The following is a 17,126-nucleotide window of genomic DNA, read 5'->3' as shown; positions in this document are numbered from 1 at the left end:
ATTCCAGTGCCTGTCTTTGTCTGTTTGTCTGGGTTGGTGTTTGCACGTCCCAGTGTTTGTCTTTGTTGGTTTGTATGTCTGAAGTGTCTGTCTTTCTCGGTTTGTGTGTGTGAATCTATTTATTTTTATGTGTCTCTTCCTCCTTTTTCATGTGGGCCTGGGCGCGTGTTTGCTTATTCCCAGTGCCTGTCTTTGTCTGGGTTTGTGATTGCAAGTCCCAATGTTTGTCCTTGTTGGTTTGTTTGTATGAAGTGTCTGTCTTTCTCGGTTTGTATGTGTGAATCTATGCATTTGTATGTGTCTCTCACTCTTTTTGCTTGTGTGTCTGGGTGGTGTTTGCTTATCCCAGTGTCTGTCTGTCTATTTGTCTGGGTTGGTGATTGCAAATCCCAGTGTTTGTCTTTGTTGGTTTGTATGTCTGAAGTGTCTGTCTTTGTTGGTTTATATGTCTAAAGTGCTTTTCTTTCTCTGTTTGTATGTCTAAAGTGTTTATCTTTGTCGGTTTGTATGTCTAGAGTGTCTGTCTTTGTCTGGTTTGTGACTGCAAGTCTAAAGTGTTTGTCTTTCTCTGGTTTGTATGTCTAAAGTGCATGTCTTTCTCTGTTTGTATGTCTGAAGTATTTGTCTTTGTTGTTTTGTTTGCTGAAGTGTCTGTCTTTGTCGGTTTGTATGTCTATAGTGTCTGTCTTTGTTGGTTTGTACGTCTGAACTGTTTATCTTGTTGGTTTGCATGTCTAAAGTGTATGTCTTTATTGGTTTGTATGTCTGAAGTGTCTGTCTTTTTTGGCTTGTATGTCTAAAGTGTCTGTCTTTCTCTGTTTGTATGTCTGAAGTGCCTGTCTTTCTCTGTTTGTATGTCTGAAGTGTTTGTCTTTGTTGGTTTGTATGTCTGAATTGACTGTCTTTCTCGGTTTGCATGTCTAAAGTGGCTGTCTTTATCTGTTTGTATGTCTGAAGTGTTTGCCTTTGTTGGTTTGTTTGCTGAAGTGTTTGTCTTTGTTGGTTTGTATGTCCATAGTGTCTGTCTTTGTTGGTTTGTACGTCTGAAGTATTTATCTTTGTTGGTTTGTATGTCTAAAGTGTTTGTCATTATTGGTTTGTATTTCTGAAGTGTCTGTCTTTGTTGGCTTGTATGTCTGAAGTGTCTGTTTTTGTCTGGTTTTTATGTCTAAAGTGCCTGTCTTTCTCTGTTTGTATGTCTGAAGTGCTTGTCTTTGTTGCTTTGTATGTCTGAAGTGTCTATCTATGTTGGTTTGTATGCCTGAAGTGTCTGTCTTTTTTGGTTTGTTTGTCTAAAGTGTTTGTCTTTCTCTGTTTTTTTTTGTCTAAAGTGTTTGTCTTTGTCTGTTTGTAAGTCTGAAGTGCATGTCTTTGTTGGTTTGTATGTCTAATATGCCTGTCTTTCTCTGTTTGTATGACTGAAGTGTATGTCTTTGTTGGTTTGTATGTCTGAATTGCCTGTCTTTCTCTTTTTGCATGTCTAAAGTGGCTGTCTTTCTCTGTTTGTATGTCTGAAGTGTTTGCCTTTGTTGTTTTGTTTGCTGAAGTGTCTGTCTTTGTTGGTTTGTATTTCCATAGTGTCTGTCTTTGTTGGTTTGTAAGTCTGAAGTGTTTATCTTTGTTGGTTTGCATGTCTAAAGTGTATGTCATTGTTGGTTTGTATTTCTGAAGTGTCTGTCTTTGTTGGCTTGTATGTCTAAAGTGTCTGTCTTTCTCTGTTTGTATGTCTGAAGTGCCTGTCTTTCTCTGTTTGTATGTATGACGTGCTTCTCTTTGTTGGTTTGTACGTCTGAAGTGTCTATCTATGTTGGTTTGTATGTCTGAAGTGTCTGTCTTTGTTGGTTTGTTTGTCTAAAGTGTTTGTCTTTCTCTGTTTTTTTGTCTGAAGTGCTTGTCTTTGTTGGTTTGTAAGTCTGAAGTGCATGTCTTTGTTGGTTTGTATGTCTAATGTGTCTGTCTTTCTCTGTTTGTATGACTGAAGTGTTTGTCTTTGTTAGTTTGTATGTTTAAAGTGCCTGTCTTTTTCTGTTTGCATGTCTAAAGTGGCTGTCTTTCTCTGTTTGTATGTCTGAAGTGTTTGTCTTTGTTGGTTTGTATGTCTGAAGTGTTTGTCTTTGGTGGTTTGTATGTCTATAGTGTCTGTCTTTGTTGGTTTGTACGTCTGAAGTGTTTATCTTTGTTGGTTTGCATGTCTAAAGTGTATGACATTGTTGGTTTGCATTTCTGAAGTGTCTGTCTTTGTTGGTCTGTATGTCTGAAGTGTCTGTCTTTCTCTGTTTGTATGTCTGAAGTGCCTGTCTTTCTCTGTTTGTATGTCTGAAGTGCTTGTCTTTGTTGGTTTGTACGTCTGAAGTGTCTATCTATGTTTGTTTATATGCCTGAAGTGTCTGTCTTTTTTGGCTTGTTTGTCTAAAGTGTTTGTCTTTGTATGTTTGTTTGTCTAAAGTGTTTGTCTATGTTGGTTTGTATGTCTGAAGTGCTTGTCTTTGTTTGTTTGTAAGTCTGAAGTGAATGTATTTGTTTGTTTGTATGTCTGATGTGTCTGTCTTTCTATGTTTGTATGACTGAAGTGTTTGTCTTTGTCTGTTTGTATGTCTAAAGTGTCTGTCTTTGTTGGTTTGTACGTCTAAAGTATCTGTCTTTCTCTGTTTGTATGTTTGGAGTGTTTGTCTTTAATTGTTTGTATTTCTAAAGTGTTTTTATTTGTTTGTTTGCGGGTCTGATGGGCTTTTCCTTGATGATTTGTGAGTCCGATGTGCCTGTCATTGTCTGTTTGTTGACCTTATGGTTTTGTCTTTTCTGTTCTGTATTTGTGAAGTGTCTTTCTTTGTCAGTTTGTATGTCTAAAGTGCATGTCTTTCTCTGTTTGTATGTTTGAAGTGTTTGACTTTGTTGGTTTGTACGTCTGAGGTGTCTGTCTTTGTTGGTTTGTATGTCTAATGTGCCTGGGTTTCTATGTTTGTATGTCTGAACTGTTTGTCTTTGTTGGTTTGTATGTTTGAAGCGTCTGTCTTTGTTGGTTTGTATGTCTAAAGTGCCTGTCTTTCTCTTATTGTATGTCTGAAGTGTCTGTCTTTCTCGATTTGTATGTGTGAATCTATGCATTTGTATGTGTCTCTCACTCTTTTTGCTTATGCGTCTGGTTGGTGTTTGCTTATCCCAGTGCCTTTCTTTGTCTGGGTTTGTGATTGCAAGTCCCAGTGTTTGTCTTTGTTGGTTTGTATGTCTGAAGTGCGTGTCTTTGTTGGTTTGTATGTCTAAAATGCTTTTCTTTGTCTGTTTGTATGTCTAAAGTGTGTATCTTTGTCGGTTTGTATGTCTAGAGTGTCTGTCTTTGTTGGTTTGTATGTCTAAAGTGTTTGTCTTTCTCTGTTTGTATGTCTAAAGTGCATGTCTTTCTCTCTTTGTATGTCTAAATTGTTTCTCTTTTTTGGTTTGTATGCTGAAGTGTTTGTCTTTGTTGGTTTGTATGTCTATAGTGTCTGTCTTTGTTGGTTTGTACGTCTGAAGTGTTTATCTTTGTGGGTTTGTATGTCTAAAGTGTATGTCATTATTGGTTTGTATTTCTGAAGTGTATGTCTTTGTTGGCTTGTATGTCTGAAGTGTCTGTCCTTCTCTGTTTGTATGTCTGAAGTGACTGCCTTTCTCTGTTTGTATGTTTGACGTGATTGTCTTTGTTGGTTTGTACGTCTGAATTGACTGTCTTTCTCGGTTTGAATGTCTAAAGTGGCTGTTTTTCTCTGTTTGTATGTCCGAAGTGTTTGTCTTTGTTGTTTTGTTTACTGAAGTGTCTGTCTTTGTTGGTTTGTATGTCCATAGTGTCTGTCTTTGTTGGTTTGTACGTCTGAAGTGTTTATCTTTGTTGGTTTGCATGTCTAAAGTGTATGTCTTTGTTGGTTTGTATTTCTGAAGTGTCTGTCTTTGTTGGCTTGTATGTCTGAAGTGTCTGTCTTTCTCTGTTTGTATGTCTGAAGCGACTTTCTTTCTCTTTTTGTTTGTATGACGTGATTCCCTTTTTTGGTTTGTACGTCGGAGGTCTCTATCTATTTGGTTTGTGTGTCTGAAGTGCCTGTATTTGTTTGTTTGTTTGTCTAAAGTGTTTGTCTTTCTCTGTTTTTTTTGTCTAAAGTGTTTGTCTTTGTTGGTTTGTAAGTCTGAAGTGCATGTCTTTGTTGGTTTGTATGTCTAATATGCCTGTCTTTCTCTGTTTGCATGTCTAAAGTGGCTGTCTTTCTCTGTTTTTATGTCTGAAGTGTCTGTCTTTGTTGTTTTGTATGTCTCAAGTGTGTGTCTTTGTTGGTTTGTATGTCTATAGTGTATGTCTTTGTTGGTTTGTATGTCTGAAGTGTCTTTCTTTGTTGGTTTGCATGTCTAAAGTGTATAACTTTGTTGGTTTGTATGTCTGAAGTGTCTGTCTTTGTTGGTTTGTATGTTTGAAGTGTCTGTCTTTCTCTGTATGTATGTCTGAAGTGCCTGTCTTTCTCTGTTTGTTTGTCTGAAGTGCTTGTCTTTTTTGGTTTGTATGTCGGAAGTCTCTATCTAGGTTGGTTTGTATGGCTAAAGTGTCTGTCTTTTTTGGTTTGTTTGTCTAAAGTGTTTGTCTTTCTATGTTTGTTTGTCTAAAGTGTTTGTCTATGTTGGTTTGTATGTCTGAAGTGCTTGTCTTTGTTTGTTTGTATGTTTTAAGTGAATGTCTTTGTTGGTTTGTATGTCTTAAGTGTTTGTCTTTTTCTGTTTGTATGTCTAAAGTGACAGTCTTTCTCTGTTTATATATCTGAAGTGTTTGTCTTTGTTGGTTTTTATGTCTAAAGTGATTGTCTTTCTCTGTTTGTGTGTCTAAAATGTTTATATTTCTCTGTTTGTATGGTTTAAGTGTTTGTCTTTGTTTGTTTGTATTTCTGAAGTCACTGCCTTTCTCTGTTTGTATGTCTGAAGTGTTTCTCTTTGTTGGTTTGTATGTCTGAAGGGTTTGTCTTTGTTGGTTTGCCTGTCCAAAGTGTTTGTCTTTCTTTGTTTGTATGTCTGAAGTGTTTGTCTTTGTTGGTTTGTATGTCTGAAGTGCTTGTCTTTATATGTTTGTATATTTTGAGTATCTGTCTTTGTTTGCTTGCATATCGATAGAGTCTGTCTTTATTGGTTGGCCTCTGCTGGTTTGAATGTCTGGAGGGCTTGTCCTTGATTACTTTTGTGTCTAAACTATTTTTCAATCACTGCTTCTATGTCAGGCGTTCTTTTCTTTTTATATCGGTAGGTATATATTGTCTGTCAGTGCTTGATTTCGTATTTAAAGTGTTCGTCTTTGTCTTTTTTTATGTTTGAAGTATCTGTCTTTGTTGGTTTGTATATCTGAAGTGTTTTTTTTTATGGGTTGGCATGTCTAAAGTGCCTGTCTTTCTTTTTTTGTATGTGTGAAGTGTTTTTATTTTATGGATTGCATGTCTGAAGTTCTTTTTTATCTATGTTTGAATTAGCGAAGAGTTTGACATGATGTTCTTTTGGGTAGAACATGCCTTTCTCTCCTTGTATGCATTTCTGAAGGTTGCTTTTGCGTTTATGTATGAATCTGTGTATTTTTTTTTTCTTTGTTTGTAGGCATTACATTTTTTTCTTTGCAATACTGCATTTCTGTTACTCATTTCTATCTCGTATTTAGTTTATAAAGTGCATATCTTCCTCTAATTGTTTGTTTTAAGTGTTTGACTTTGTTGGTTTGTACGTCTGAGGTGTCTGTCTTTGTTGGTTTGTATGTCTAATGTGCCTGGGTTTCTATGTTTGTATGTCTGAACTGTTTGTCTTTGTTGGTTTGTATGTCTGAAGTGTCTGTTTTTGTTGGTTTGTATGTCTAAAGTGCCTGTCTTTCTCTTATTGTATGTCTGAAGTGTTTGTGTCTGTCTTCGTGTTTGTGTTTGCATGTCTGAAGTGTCTGTCTTTGTTGGTTTGTATGTCTGAAATGCCTGTCTTTCTCTGTTTGTATGTCTGAAGTGTTTGTCTTTGTTGGTTTGTATTTCTGAAATGCTTGTCTTCTGTTGTTTTAATGTATATTGGATCTGTATTTCTCTGTTATTACTTTAGAAGTTGCTTTCAGTGTTGGTTAGTATGTCTTATGAGTCTTTCTTTCAGGACTCTAATTTCTATAGTGTCTGTCCATCTAAGTTTGTATGGCCATTGTGCCTGCCTGGGCTGCTTTGTCATTATGAATTTTCTTTCTTTGTTGTTTTGTATTTCTAAATCATCTGTTTTTATCTGTTTGTATGTCGTGAAAAGGATGGGTACTTCAACTTGTAAATTGGTTTATGAAGGACATTATGAAAAGAACTTGTTCTGAAATAATATAATAAAGCCTTTTGAAAAGTATTGCTTGGTGTTGGGTATATAAAAAGCTGTAAGGTAAAGTTGTGTGTGAAAAGGATGAGTACTTCAACTTGTAAAATGGGTTTAAGAGGGACATTACGTAAAGAAATTGTTCTGAAAAGATATAATAAAGCCTTTGAAAAGTATTGCTTGGTGTTGGGGTGTTCAAAAAGCTGTAAAGTAAAGTTGTGGGTGAAAAGGATGAGTACTTCAACTTGTAAAATTGGTTTAAGACGGACATTACGTAAAGAACTTGTTCTTAAAAGATATAATAAAGCCTTTGAAAAGTATTGCTTGGTTTTGGGGTAGATAAAAAGCCGTAAGGTAAAGTTGTGGGTGAAAAGGATAGTACTTCAACTTGTAAAATGGGTTTAAGAGGGACATTACGTAAAGAAATTGGTCTGAAAAGATATAATAAAGGCTTTGAAAAGTATTGCTTGGTGTTGGGGTGTTCAAAAAGCTGTAAAGTAAAGTTGTGGGTGAAATGGATGAGTACTTCAACTTGTAAAATGGGTTTAAGAGGGATATTAAGAAAGGAACTTGTTCTGAAAAGATATAATAATGCCTTTTGAAATGTGGGGGCCCTCCTGTGTCTCAAATGCACAAAAAATTATTTAAAAAATGAAGGGCCCCGGGGGGTGGGGTCCACTTCGGGGGCCCTGGGGGAAGGGGGGGGGGTAGGGGGCCCATTTGGGAGGATCGGGGGCCCTGGAGGGGGAGGGGCGCTTTGGGGGTCCGGGGGATGGGGCCCTTTGGGGTTGGGGTAAGGGACCTCAAAACACTGTTCAAATGGAACTTGTGTATTATAACGACCACAGAGTTTCACCCCAAATCATCTTCTAAAATGTCTCAAACTGTTTCGCCCAAATAATCCCCTACAAGTAATTTCAACGTGTTCCTTTGTTTGGCATCCCTGCGCTGTCACATTTGAAATTCCCAAGAAACCATTTCCCGCGTTAACCTCTTCATCTCTAAGGTGTTCCTAGCTACACTATTAAGGCTTCGATAGAATATCAATTTATCTCACAGACCTAAATACCAGAGAAGCCATATTTAAAAACGGAATTTCTATCTCTTTAGAGTCCCGTATAATTCCTAGGAAACAAGTGATGCCATTTTTAATTCCGTTGGCGGATCAATAATTCCCCGCCGATTATGTAATCAATTACCCAGAAATCTACTTTCCCTCGATTATGCAAATCAATTTCTCAGAAATTCTCTCCACTTCGTCGATCAATAATCCTTGAATAAATTATAGCCTGTCAGCGTTAGACTCAATTGTAGGTGGTAGCAGTGCTGTGGGTCAGGGCTGGTACCCCCTTCCCTACTACTGAAAGGTTTTTTTTTAAAGTTTATGTTAATACGAAGAATCATAATTTGCTACCTTTAATCATTTCATGTTGTCTTGTTGACTTAACGCTTCACTTATGTGTACGGATGGTTAACAGCACGACAATGTTGTCCGACAATGTTGTCAAAATAGTTTAGGTGAAACTCCTTTTTTAATAGTTTTTTTTGTAATGATTTGATACTGGAATTGATGCTGTTCGGAATTGATGCTTTGCGTTTTCAAAGGATTTCCATTGTTTACGCTATGTTTTACAATTATTCTTTTTGTTTCCTAGGATCTTTTATATTATTAAATTGGACATACTATACCTCTTTTATTCGTGTCTATCAATTAGTATGTTTAATGTGTTAATTAGTATATTCATTATGTTTTAGTATACTTTATTACTATCCATTAGCATGATATATAGTGTAATTTGTTTTTTCAAAAGTAAAAATACTAAACGAAAGTATCAGTAAATAAATGAAAATTCTTTTCAAAGATGCTTTTTATCTTAAAAAAAAGTTCTTAAAAAAGAGGCTTAAAAATCGTGTATGCTTTTTATCTTCAAATAACTTAAAAATTAACTATCTTAAAAGTAACCCCATTAACTAATTAACTAATGTGAAAATTTAAGTAATGCTAATCACATTAGTTAATCACATTAACTAATGTGAAAATTTAACTTTTTAAGAATAAACACAAAGCGGGGGTTGTTATTTTTGTGTAGCACAGAAAAAAATAATCTTTTATTTTTGACCATGTTTTAAGAAAAAAATATTTTAAGTATTTTGTTTGCTTTTTTGTCTTTGTTAAATACCATAATGGTTAGCAGCATCAACTGGATGGTTAACAGCACGACAATGTTGTCAAAATAGTTTAGGTGAAACTCCTTTTTCAATAGTCTTTTTTGTATTGAGTTGATACTGGAATTGTAATTGTAATTGAATTGTCATTGGAGAACAGAGGCAAGACATAAATTGATATTTACAAAAATGGAACTTAAAGAAACTTAACAAAAAGGTGAAGTTACAGAAAAGAAACTTAAAACGAGCAAAAATTACTACAAACGGGAATTTAGCTACTAAATACCTTATAACCCGTTGCCTGTTACTGCGAGCTTCAGGTAAATTCCAAGGTAAACAAAATTCTCCCTGGGAAAATTCCTCTTCGTTGGGGGATTTACTTCGTTTGGAAAACTCGTTTTTAACCCACGACTAAGAAAATAATCCACCATTTTTTTTTTAAAGCCGTTTTCACAAATATCCGTAAACTAAAAAAATAAGAAACTCATATAGGACATTGGTTCTATTAACCAAAATTTGATGTTTCTTCTAAATTTCTTCAGTTTCTTATAAATTTCAATATTGCATTATTTTCCTCAAAACTTATAATAATTTCAATTTAGTTCTACTCTTTTACCTCCCCTTTCAAAAGATAAATGTGTCATAAGCAAGCAACAATTTTGCTGTTAGTCTATAAATAAAATAGAGGCCAAGGAAAAAAATTGGCGCACACTTTAAACAGGGGTGTAACTTCATAAGAATCCTGGGGGGAGGGAAAAGTTGGAGGCAGTGCCTATGAAGATAGCCAAGTGAAACTTTGACTTACGAATATAGATGGCGTAGCGCTGAATAGCTGCCTCACCTCCATGCCTGGTTTAGCTTATTAGTGCTAGTAATCCTAGTTTCTTCCCTGGCAATGTAAGTAATCAATAACTTGACCCTTTTGACTTTATTTAGTGCAGTATCCATGCCAGTTATAATCGAAAAATTGACGATTTACGAACTTTATTCACTTTGACATGAAGTAGCGTTTTCTACATTCGTAGCGCCATCTGCAATCGTCACTCTATGGCAGTAGTTACCTGTAGACCCCCGTTGAAATCCCATCCATTATACGACCCGGTGCCTCATCCTGTCCATGCATCCCCTCCAATGCTTGAACCAAAGTGGTTTTCAGTAAAGGTGAAAATGCCAAACTTCTTACTCTACAACATTCGGTCACTGAACAACAAAATGGACAAGCTTGAGGTCCTCATGAAGCGAAATTGCTGCCCCATAGCAGCAGTGATCGAATTTTGGGACGTTTCTGATGAGACGGGTCGTAGTAAAGGCTATACGAGCTTTTTCAATACAAGGCGTGATCGTGGTCTAGAGCGCCGTGGGGGAGATGTCGGTTTGTATTTTCGAAAAGACATTCCGTGCAAACTGTTAAGCGAACCTACTGACGCCTGTCACAAAAATATTTGGGCCGAGTGCAAACCCCATTCACGTCAAGAAAGTTCTCGTGCCTCATCATCGCGGTAGTGTACTATCCCGAGAGTGCAAAAACCAGGAAAGATTTAGTTCAATATCTACAAACATTGAGAGACAACATCCGTCGATAGTATGCAGCTCCCTCAGTTATTATTGCCGGAGACTTTAATCAAACAAATAAGCAGTGGGTGTCGAATATGCTAGACCTAAGACAAGCAGTGGCAGTTCCGACCCACCAAAGTGGGAGCATACTCGACTTAATTTTCACGGACCTTTCCAATCAATATCTGCCACCACGCTCTTTAGGCCCATTACAGAACTCAGACCACTTTGTGATTTTCTGGGAGTCCAAAGCAAAATTCCCAAAAGTGAAGAAAACAAAAGTAACGACCCGGCCATTGACTAAAGAAAGTACATGTTCCTTTGGACGCTGGATTGGAACCTTTGACTTCAGTGAGATCTGCACAATACCAGAAATCAACCTCAAAGTTGAGACTCTGAACTCGGTTTTTCTGCAGAAATATCACGAACACTTCCAGTCCGAAACTATTGTAGTCAGTGACAGTGATAAGCCTTGGGTAAACCAAGAAATCAAAGCGCTAATCATGAGCCGATGCCAACTCCACTCGAACGGTGAAGTAAAAGCGGCAAAATAGTTGCTTAATCACATTGTGAAAGTAAACAGAGTACTGATGACTACTAACCCTCGTAAGTGGCACTCCAAATTTAAACGACTGTCTGGAAAACTTAATAGTAGTAACTTGAAGATACAGAAAGATGATGGTTCTCTAGTGTCCCCAACTGAAATAAATTCCGTTTTTGCTGCAATATGTTCGACTTACCCTTCATTCACTGACGAAGACATTGAAAATCTCTCGTCTGGCTTTCCTGACGAACAAACCGTAGAAATACTAGAATACGCGGTCTGCAAAGAGCTTGAAAAACTAAAAAGGAACTGTGCTTAATGTCCAGGTGAGCTGCCCCTCAAGCTGCTCATTGAGTATGCACCTTTTCTAGCTAAACCTGTGAGTCTATTATCAACCAATGCTTCAGAGAGCAAAAGTTTCCTCAGGCCTGGAAGAAAGCCTACGTCCGTGTTATTCCTAAGACAAAATACCCCAAACCTTGTGACGAGCTCCGGCCCATATCAATAACCCCCGGTCTAACCAAAGTGACCGAGTCATTTATTTACCGTGAACTTTTGTCACAAATAAGCCCTTGCCTCGACCCTTACCAGTACGGGTGTCTGAAAGGCAGTAGCACGACTCACTATTTAGTGCGACTTTACCACTTAATAGTAGAATCGCTAGACAAAGTGGGTATCGTAGTTGATCGCTTTTTGGCCGATTATCACAAGGCATTCGGCCTGATCCGTCACATCATGGCTTTGCAGAATCTAAAACGAATGGGTGCTAGAAAGACTATTCTGCTATTAATAGTAGACTTCCTGAGACATCGACCAGTGCGTCTATACACTTTTCCAGGGAGACCTTGATTTGGAGTGGGCGGAGCTAAAATGTCGTGCCCCTCAAGGCACCAAACTTGCTGCTCCCTTAATTTTAGCCGTCATCAACTACATTTTATTTGACAACAGTGACGGACGATTCAAATTTGTGGACGATTTGTCAGCCTTGCTGAAATACCTCATTGAGAAATCTCAAGTAATCCCTCAGTTCGATAGTGACCTAAAAGATAAATTCAATGATCAGTGCAGTACAAACGGGCTCCAGGTTAATGTGAAGAAGACAAAAGTAATGCGCTTCAATCCTCTAAAAAGACATGTTGCTTGCCCCGACCCCTGGTACCCTACCACGTCGACTGCAGTTGTCCTTGGTGTGAAATTCCATGACGATTGTTCGTTTGGGCCACTTGTCACGAATCTTGTGAGTAAGGGCAACTACGCGCTGCGATTCTTAACCTCACTGCGTCGATTGGGGTTTTCTATTAAGCAATTGCTGCTCGCTTACACGTGTTACGTACGCCCTCTGCTTGAATACGCGTGCCCAGTTTGGGGGCCTCAAGTGCATAACATCGACCACCTTAATGATGAACTTGAGACAGTGCGAAAACGATTCTTTAAAAAAACACTAGGAATCAAATATGTTACATATGATTCAGCCCTCGCAGCTCTACAAATCCCAACACTTAAAGAACGAAGGATGTTAATTTTCACGCTGATGTGAAAATTTGGGCACTTCGTTCTTTCGAGTGATAATTTGTTGTTTTAAATGGTAGTGTAATTTAGTTGTGGTGTCAGCCGTGACAAGCCGTCAGCTATGTGACAAAGATGCCAATGAGAAAAATCTTGGGAGAGGCCCATTGTGACAAAGGTGCCAATAATTGACCTAATTGACAAATTAATTCTAAAAAAAAGAGTGAAAAAAAAGAAAAAACCGTGGAAAGAGGGCACAAAAAAAATCTGGGGGGGGGGGGCAGGTCCCCCTGGATCCGCCAGTATACGAAAGAATATTTGAAGAATTTTATTTGAAGAATTTAAGCGAGTCAGAAACAAAGTTAACCATAAGCGTCGCAGTGAGAAAAAAGCATATTATGCTTCTGCTTTTGATGGTAAAAGTGGTGATGCAAAAGGAACCTGGCGACTAATAAATGAGGTTTTAAAAGGGAAGACTAATGATAATGATGGAGTAAAGAATCTGATGGTTAATGGAAGTGAAATCACTGATAAACAGGAAATGGCTGATGAATTCGGAAAATATTTCACGAACATAGGCGCGAGTATTAAGGAAGACGTAGCTAAAAAGTCTAGAAGACATCTGTTAAAGTCTTTTATTGATAATTGAGGCGAAGGGCACAGTTTTTCGTTCGAGAAGTGCACAGCAAAGGAGATCGAGAGCACAGTGAAAGGACTGAATTCCAATTCGGCCGGAATAGATGGACTTAATCTTAGGGCTGTAAATGCTATCCTAGTTTATATATTACCTTGTCTAACTGACTTAATAAATCTATCACTCCAGACCGGCGAAGTCCCTAGTGGTCTTAAAATAGCAAAGGTAATACCATTGTATAAAGGGGGGAATAAACAAGAACTATCAAATTGGCGACCGATATCGTTATTGCCTACTTTTTCTAAAATCTATGAAAAGATAATTCACAGGAGACTTTATGAATATTTGGATAAACTAGGAATATTGTGTGACAGCCAATTTGGATTCCGCAGTAAACATTCTACTAGCCATGCTGTTCATCATCTTCTGGATGTAATCAATGGAACTCTAGAAAAAGGTCTTATTCCTTTAACGATCTTTGTTGACTTCAAAAAAGCCTTTGACACTGTGGATTTTGAGTTTCTGCTGTGTCGCCTATCTAGTCTGGGGTTAAAAGATGTTTGCTTTGATTGGTTTAAATCATACTTGTATGGAAGGTCAACTAAAGTAATGATAGATGACATAGTTAGCGGAGTCTATCCTGTAAAATGTGGAGTTCCTCAGGGCTCAGTCCTTGGTCCATTAATCTTTCTCGTATACATAGATACTCTGAGGTTCTACATGCCTGAAGCAACTGTTACAGCATTTGCCGATGATACTGCTTTGACGATTTCTGCACAGTCACTGGAAGAACTAGTGGATAAAGCAAACCGAACGCTGGAAAACCTTTTGGTGTTTACCTCCTTTATTTACCTTGCTGTTAATACTTCTAAGACAAATTATATGATTTTTAGTAGGGTAGGAAAAATTGTAAATAATGCTTTCGTAGTATTTGATAATTTGTCGCTTTCACAGGTTTTTGAAAATAAATATTTAGGATTTTATGTTGATAATAATTTGAGTTGGAAGAAACACATAAATATGATTTCTTCTAAACTTACACGAGGTCTTGGATTGATGCGGCGTTTGAAACACGTGTTACCCTTAAGTGTTTTAAGAAATATATATCATACTGTTTTTCATCCTTTTATTGTTTATGGTTGCTGCATTTATGCATCTAATTTAACTTCAAATATTAAAAGACTGCAGATTCTTCAGAATAAGGCACTACGAGTACTGGGTGAGTTTGTTCAGTATGAGCATATGCGTGAATCTTTTATTAGTTTTAGAATTTTAAATATTCATCAGATCAGGGACCATCAGGCGGGAGTGTTTACTTACCAGGTGCTTAATAGATTATCTCCAGAATATTTTAGAGATTTTTTTAAGTTTAATTCTGATTATCTTCATCATAGGACTAGAGGTCGTGGAAGCTTAGTCTCAGAAGTAAGGAGTACGAGTCGATCTAGTTTTGTAATTAGAAACTATGCAGTTAATTTGTGGAATGGTTTCCCGGAGAGCATTAGGAAGTCAAGAAAGCCATTCTCATTTCAAAATTAGATTAAAAAAAGTTTTTGTTGGGTGGGAATTAATTTTTTTTTTTTTTTTTTTTATTTGTAAATTTTAATGAATTTTTAAAAAAAATTTTTAAACAAATATTTAAATTGTTTTAATGTGTATTTAATGGTATGAAAAGAGTAGAAAGAGTGAATGACTTTTGGTTTATGATAAAAGATTGTGTGACGCTGCTCAAGTCACAAGAGTGGCTTAATAAAACGTCATACGTTCTTACCATCTCTACGTTTGTTGATAATGTTATTCAAAAAATGTGTTGTAAGTGCCAGTTAAGTATGATGTATTATTAGTTGAAAATAAAAGTCAAGTCAAGTCAAGTCAAAAAAGAATACTAATCTGTTTGTGTGGATTGATTTATGTAAGCATATCTTGGTTTTGGCAAAATTTTTGAAGACGCTAAATTTCAGCTGGGGGAGGGGGAGGAAAACTTGGTTCCGGGGGCAGTTACAATCCTGCCACATTGCAAATTACACCCCCTGATTTTAAGAGTAGATTACCCCAGCTACTCTATTTTTGGCAGAATGAGGTTATGCTTTTCAAGAATAGAGATGAAGCTGTAGAATCACTGTTGTTTTCAATTATTAGTAACTGCAACAGATAACATTCTCTTTCAGCATTAAAGTGCACAAAAGTGATCTAAGCCACATGATGGGTTGACATCTTCTAATTTTTTTTTTTTAGTTCTCGGCATTCCGGAAAACGCTCTTCTTAGGAGCTGGGATGAAGCTATGGGGTTGTCATTTTCAGTGTTGTCGTTATCAGTGGATAACGTTTTTTTTAGATTAAAGTGAACTAAGCCACATGTGAGTGATATCTTCTGAAATGATTTTTCTAGCTTGCAGCATCCTGAAAAAAATTCTCTTTTGGGGGCGGGCCTGAAGCTATTGGCTACCATTATCTTCAATGAGTAGTAATTACAGTGAAAACGTTCTCTTTTGAGATTAAATTTTACCTTGTCTAGAATATCGATTTTACCTTGTTTAGGATACCATCTATGCCTATTTCTACCAGCTTGGTCATTAAAAGTAACTACTATCTCCATCTGTTGGTTCTACAGGGGTATATACTAAGGCCCGACTGATACATCATCCGACCGATATTATTAGATCGTTATGAGGGTCAGTGCCATTATCGGATATCGGGAAAGAAATATCGGTTATCGGCCGATATACTTTTTTTAATGTTCAACTTGTCCTGAAGATGGAATCAGATTAATTTTGTTTATTCGGTCATTGGGGGTATATAGACCAGCTAAGTCTGACCATGGTGGAGAGAGCAGCACAGGTGAGTGAAATGAAGTCAAAGTATATTTATTGTTAATACTTGTCAATAAACACCTGGTGCAGCAGTGTTCTAAATGTATGGTGACTTCAAGAACGTACATCTTCCACCAAAACAGCTAAAAAGAATACAATAAACCATGCATTTCTGTTTAATGAATGTTTACTTGCGTGAATAAATGATCAAAGATTCAATGGGTTAAAACCATGATATCCAGTCAGGAGCCCAGCTAATGGGCAGAGGGGGTATTGTAAGATGGGGAGAGAGGGAATTTCCAAGGCATCGCTGCCGCATATCAACACCTTTGTCACTGAATCTAATTATTATGAGAAATTAATTTTCTTAATTTAGTTAGAGAAATTGATAAATCATCAGAATTGTATGATGATAAAAACGCAACTCTTAAAAAAAATTTTCGATTTAATATGAGCAAATTTATGATGAATAACAGGACAGGAGTGTTTAGATAGACATACTATGGTGAAAATTAAATTTATAGTGAGAAATGGGATTGTTTAGCAGCATCTTCAATTTCCCTCACTTTGAATCAGGAAATAAGTTTAAATGCGTTTTATTTTATTAAATATTGGCTATGTTTCCCACATTAACTTGGCCCGGTACTCCCAGACTTGTATCTTTGTAAACCATTGTTTTTTTAGCAATTAGTCTCTTCATTTATCTACATCATTATTTATTATTATTTATTAATTACATATTATTTATTTGCTCAATTTGTAACAATATTCATGCCCAATGTGTTAGGATTATATTTCCAAAGAAAGTTGTAATATATTACTGTGTGCATTATTTTTAATTTGGTGAAATTTACTAAAAATGAACGAGGGAGAAGGGATTTATGCTACTATCAAGCTTTTTTAATTCGAATTTTGAACCATCTGACCTTTATTTCATTTGAGCGAAATTAGTTTCATCTGAATTGATCAAAGTTTCACCCATCGCAATATAATTGTCGCAATACATTTCATTTGTCTTCTAAATCCAAGAACAAGCATTTACAAAATATTCTGCCAAGTCAGACAGCAGCCCATGACATTTACAAGACTGAATTCTATTTGTTTTGTAGATTCGAACCCTAATTCTGGAGAGCCAGAGAGAGAACCAGCAACGCAACCAACAATCAGAAAGTAGCCGACGCAGACAAGTTTACTTGACATCATCCGTCTTTATAACTTCTTTTTTACAGACAAACATTTTCTAATAAAGATGATAAGAAAATAATATTTCAAGAAAATAAGATTCCAGGCTGTATGAAAATAGTGCATTATGAAACAGCTGAATATGCTGCCTTGCTGAAAAAGCCGTCTGTAATCCTGTATTTACATCTGGGATGTAAATGGGGGGGGACCATCTGGGATGCTACCAAAAATTCCTATGATTTAAAAGACAGCGGTGTCAAATCACTAAAATTCAGGGAGTATACCTCCAATATCTAGGAGGAGGAAGAAGCTGTCATTTTTTCAATACAAATATCAAAAATAGGCATTTTTCAATAAAAATACCCAAAAAACGGTATTTTTCAAAATCTAAAGGGGTGAGGGAGAGACT

At 36.7% G+C, this 17,126-nt stretch overlaps 1 long non-coding RNA gene across 3 annotated transcripts in view; it reads left to right on the top strand.

Moving 5' to 3' along the window:
* LOC148946601 (uncharacterized) overlaps positions 1–16,793 on the top strand; it is a 139,676-nt gene extending 122,883 nt beyond the window's left edge. For all 3 annotated transcript variants that reach the window (XR_016142390.1, XR_016142392.1, XR_016142391.1), the window contains one exon: positions 16,645–16,793. This is a non-coding gene — a long non-coding RNA (uncharacterized LOC148946601). The remainder of the gene's footprint in view (positions 1–16,644) is intronic.
* The last annotated feature ends 333 nt before the right edge of the window (positions 16,794–17,126 follow it).

The sequence above is a fragment of the Artemia sp. Qi Xiang Cuo genome, chromosome 11 (assembly GCF_049724085.1).
Source record: "Artemia sp. Qi Xiang Cuo chromosome 11, ASM4972408v1, whole genome shotgun sequence".
Lineage (NCBI taxonomy): Eukaryota > Metazoa > Arthropoda > Branchiopoda > Anostraca > Artemiidae > Artemia > Artemia sp. Qi Xiang Cuo.
The sequence above is the reverse complement of the archived record's forward strand: the minus strand, read 5'-3'. Positions and strand labels throughout refer to the sequence as shown.